Source organism: Marmota monax, unplaced genomic scaffold, assembly GCF_021218885.2.
Source record: "Marmota monax isolate L192 unplaced genomic scaffold, Marmota_monax_Labrador192_F-V1.1 WCK01_AAM20220418_F8-fsc00192, whole genome shotgun sequence".
Classification (NCBI taxonomy): domain Eukaryota; kingdom Metazoa; phylum Chordata; class Mammalia; order Rodentia; family Sciuridae; genus Marmota; species Marmota monax.
In genome coordinates this window covers 337,155-342,003 of record NW_026693786.1, presented here as the reverse complement: position 1 = coordinate 342,003, position 4,849 = coordinate 337,155, and the positions used below count along the sequence as shown (strand labels likewise).

Below are 4,849 nucleotides of genomic sequence, written 5' to 3'. Positions count from 1 at the left end.
TGATGGGAATCAATTTAAATAGACTCTCTTGATCCCAGAAGTTCAACTACATGGACAGTGGTTACACTTGACAGGATGATTTGTTTTAGCACAACTTATATATTTCAAATGGAAAAAATATTAGTATTATTTACAGTATCTTAAGACAAATTGCCTTCGATTGGAAGCTTCCTTTCCTGTAGACTTTGAGGTCTACAAGATGTATCTAGAAAATTTACTAAGGTGGAAAATGAAGACTGCTTAAATCAAATGGGGGGAGGGCTTGTGGTTTTTCTTTTTGATTGATTGATATAACACTGTCCTTCCAGAGGCTGATGGAGTTTCATATTTTCTTTAGACATCAAGTGCCGCAGCTCTTGCAGAACAACTTTGGTGCTATATGAATTCTGCCACTTTGCTAGCACTGATATGGCTCTTGGGTCCATCACTCCATTAGAACTATTAACTCCATTCATATTAATTTTTTGTTACAAATCTTACAAAGGGGGGTGCTTCTGGGTATTTAGGTCCACATTCTATTTTAAGGCTGTATATTCGGTTTTCATAAATTTTTCTTGGAGGCCCAATTATCATCCCTGTCCATCTCGTAAGTGTCATGTCTTCGTCATCTTCTAGACCCCAGCTAACTGTGCTATCTCCTACTCCTTTCTGGCCTTCTTCGAGTTATTCCAACAGTCGGAAATTGCAAGAGACTTTTACTCCCGAGCCCATGGTGGCTGCCATCTTCCGTTGCTGTCACTCGAAGGCCAGCCCCTTCTTCTTGGGGAAGGTAATTTTTAAAAATATTTTTTTAGTTGTAGATGGAAACAATACCTTTATTTTATTTATTTTTATGTGGTGCTGGGGATCAAACTCAGTGCCTCACACATGCTAGGCAAGTGCTCTACCACTGAGCCACAACTCTGCCCCAGAAAGGTAATTTTTAAGAAAGTGAATGACAGAATTGTGATTCAAATTAGGTCTGTTGACTACCACATCAGCAGTCTTTTCAGTAAAAGAATGTGTTTCTGTGTATGCAATTCCCTCTGCCTAGACTGTTTCTCTTCATCATCTTCATTTTGTAGAGAGAAAAATTGTTCAAAATCTCCCTATTCTTTAAGGCTCAGTTGAAAAACTCTCTCCTCCAAAAAGCTCCATGTGGTAACCCTCCTCTCAGAAAGCATTCTTCCTCTCGTCTGAATCCCATTATCAACTCCCCTCCCCAAATGACTGACACTATTTGGTTTGCCTTAGAATTATTTGAGGTTTTATTTGAATCTTTTTGTATTTGAGCACCTCGAAGGGGATTGGAGAGGTATGTTTGAGCTCAGGGGAGTAGAGTGTCCTTATGTATATGGTAGGGTCTTAGGAATTTTTAAATACTGAATCAATAAATGACCTTGGACTATAGATTGGAAACCATCATTTGACTTCAAGGATGTCTGAGAAACCGATAAGAACATTGCCCAGTGCTTGGCAGAATTTGGCTTCAGGATTGCCCCCCCCCCCAACTCTGTCTCTGTGAGTGTGTGTGTGTGTGTGTGTGTGTGTGTGTTGGAAGTCTAGTTTATTTGACTGGAACTTTTGATTTCTTTCTTAACCTGAAGATTAACCAGAGAGGCAGATTTGCTGTTGCAATCTTAGTACCACTAGGGAGTGTTCTTAGAGAGGCAGGGGTCAAATGGGGCCTCAAACTCTGAGCTGACCCTCACTGATCAGGCTATTTGTAATATCTGAGGAATAATGAAGGTGAAATTTCTTTGTAAACAATGCAGTGATGGACTATGGAGATTGGGTGAACTTTTTCTTTACCAGACTTAATGCTTGGGAGAATCTCACTGCCTGATAGTTCCTAAACCTGTTCTATCCGCTCAGTGCTGCCAGAGTAGCCCAGGGCTACTTTTCATCTTATAACACCCCTCTTTAACCTGCTACCCTACATCCCTGTCCCATATGCAGGTCTGGTTGAGGCCTCTATTAGGGTATAGGGAAAGGAGAAGGGGTCTCTTTGTATTACAGAACTTGGTTCCAATTGTCAATCATTGGGCCCTCCTATTACTGGGAGGGAGATGAGGAATGCAGAACGTAAGTCCCTTTTTACTGATATGCCACTGAAGCTGAGAGTAGGCAGGGACTTAATAAGCACTCATTAGTAGGTGATCTGAGTAACTGGAATTTAAACTGAAGCATAATTAACTGCAGTTTTCTACAAGGCACTCTACTTCTTTCAGCCTCAGTTTCCAACATGAATAATGGAACAGAAGATAGAAATCATACTGTGAGAGGATTCAATGCACAAGGACTGTGTCCAATAAAGGGCCATTATTATTTTCATTCACACAGTGGCTGGGACTGCACAGGGCACAGACCTACCATGCCTCCCTTGGCCTACATCCATGCATGGAAGTGTGCAGTGTTTGGCGTGAAGACCAAGAGCAGTTTGGACATACCTACCTGTTGACTCTCCACTGAAGCTTTGTACTCTAGCTATGAACCTACTCTCTTCTATTCACACATTCCCACCTCCCTCCCTGAGCTTTTTGGACCCTTACTGTTGTTGGTGCTTGGGTCTGTGGTAGGGCAGGAGTTCCATGCATTTTCTGTCCATCTTCATCACTGCAATGGGCTTTTGCACTTCCAAGGAATGACACCTTGGAGAATGAGCACCACTAAACTTTGGTCAAAGCAGGACAAAAGTGTATTTGAAGAAAGAGTGAAGGTTTTTATTGGGGAAATGTGAGTAGCTAAGGTAACTATAGAGTGGAGTGGTGAAAGACTGGGGCTCTAAACTCACCATGCCCCTAGAGGCAGCTACCCAGTTCCAGATTAGGAGAATAAGAGAAATGAGGAAGGTCCAGAAATAGATAAAGGTCAAAAGATAACATAAGGAAGAAATAGGTTCTAGGATATGCAAGGACAGCTTACCTCTGGTGAAGAGGAGGCAAAAGGGGCCAGTGCCTAATGCCTAGATCCCATTTAGGATAGATCTGTGGAGAAGGGGTTTTTCAGAAGTAAGAGAGGGGATGAAAGCAGAGAGGCCGATGAAAAATGAGGAGACATTGCAAACCCAACATTCTAGCCATGGTAGGGGAATCTTAAGAGTCTGAGAGAATAAAATAAGCTGATTTTCTAAAATAAAAATAAATGCAAGTCCTGACCATCTGCTTGGGAGAAGAGAACCAGAAGTCCAGGCCACAGAGCATTTATTTCAGGCTAGAACCTCTGCTGGTTACTTACTGATACAAACTCCCATCAGGCTCACTACAATCAAAGGGTATAGATGGTTTATCAGCCCTATTTTACAGGGATGGAAGATGGAGGTGATAATGGAGGCTCCGTGAGGTTTAAAAACTGACCCAAGGTAAAAATTCCAGTAAGAAACAAATGGTAAATCATTGTCCATACTTATCACAATGTTCAAACAGGACCTAGTACTTGGAAAATAATAACCTAGCTGTTATGTCCATATTCACTGAATATATAAGAGGGATAAAAGGGAAATTTTGCAAGAGATTTAGATTAGTTCTGAAAAAGAACATGCCTGTCATAAGGGCTGGGAAGCACTGGGATGGGCGAAAAAGTTGATGAAAGCCCCCCACTATAGTGGTACTTTTGTTAGGTTCAATGAACCTACATTGACCCATCATTATCACTCAAATCCACAGTTTACTTTAGAGTTCACTCTTGGTGGTGTACATTCTATGTTTTTTGGCAAATGTATGACACATATCTACCATCATAGTATCACGTAGAATAATTTTGCTGCCCTAAGTCTTGTGTACTTTGCCTGTTCATCCTTCTCCCCTCCTAACCCTTGGCAACCATTAATTTTTTTTACTAGTTTTATAATTTTGCCTTTTCCAGAATGTCATACGGTTGGAATTAGTAGTAGTAGTAGTAGTATTGTAGTACTTGGGATTGAATTCAGGATCTCATACGTGCTAGGCAAATTCCCTGGCACTGAGTTATACTCCCAGCCCTTTTTGTTTTATTTTTATTTCTTTAGTTTTTGGTACCAGAGATTGAGCACAGGGACACTATAGCACTGAGCTACATCCCCAACCCTTTTTATCTTTTGAGACAGGGTCTCACTAAGTTGCTGAGGGCATTTCTAAGTTGCTAAGGCTTTGAATTTGTGATCCTCCTGCCTCAGCCTCTGGATCCACTGGGATTACAGGTGTGTGCCTCTATGCCCAGCCTTTATTTTGAGACAGGGTCTCATTAAATGTCTCAGGCTAGTCTCAAACTTGCTATTCTCTGCCTCAGGCTCCTGAGTAGCTGAGATTACAGATGTGTGCCACCATGTCTGGCCATATAGTTGGAATTACTTATAGCATGTAACCTTTTCAGATTGATTTCTTTCATTTAATAATATACATTTAATGTCAAACACAAATGAAAATGGAAAAACAGCCAATGCCTGATTTCTGTTCCCTATTTTCCCACTCACAATCATTTACTTAGGTACCCTTTGACCCCATGGGAAAAATATCTAACATTCAGAACTACCAATACCAGGAAGAACAGAAAAAAATTTCGAGAATGAAGCATTTCCATCATAGTGAATTCTTTTTTAAAAAAAATTTTTTTTAGGTATAGTTGGACACAATATCTTTATTTATTTTTATGTGGTGCTGAGGATCAAACCCAGTGCCTCAACACGTGCGAGGCAGGCACTCTACCAATGAGCTACAGCCCCAGCCCCATCATAGTGAATTCTTAAGCACTTTTTCCATATATGTGGCATGCTGGTTGAATGTCTTTTGGCAAACTGTTACACGTTTGGCATGGATAGCCCACAGGTTGGTGTCTTCAAGAAGGCCAACCAGATAGGCCTCACTTACCTCCTGCAAAGCATCAATAGCTGCGC

General features: G+C 41.1%; 1 pseudogene; it reads right to left on the bottom strand.

Moving 5' to 3' along the window:
* Positions 1-245: 245 nt before the first annotated feature.
* LOC124105064 (ubiquitin-conjugating enzyme E2 variant 1-like) lies at positions 246-723 on the bottom strand (annotated as a pseudogene).
* Positions 724-4,849: the final 4,126 nt, after the last annotated feature.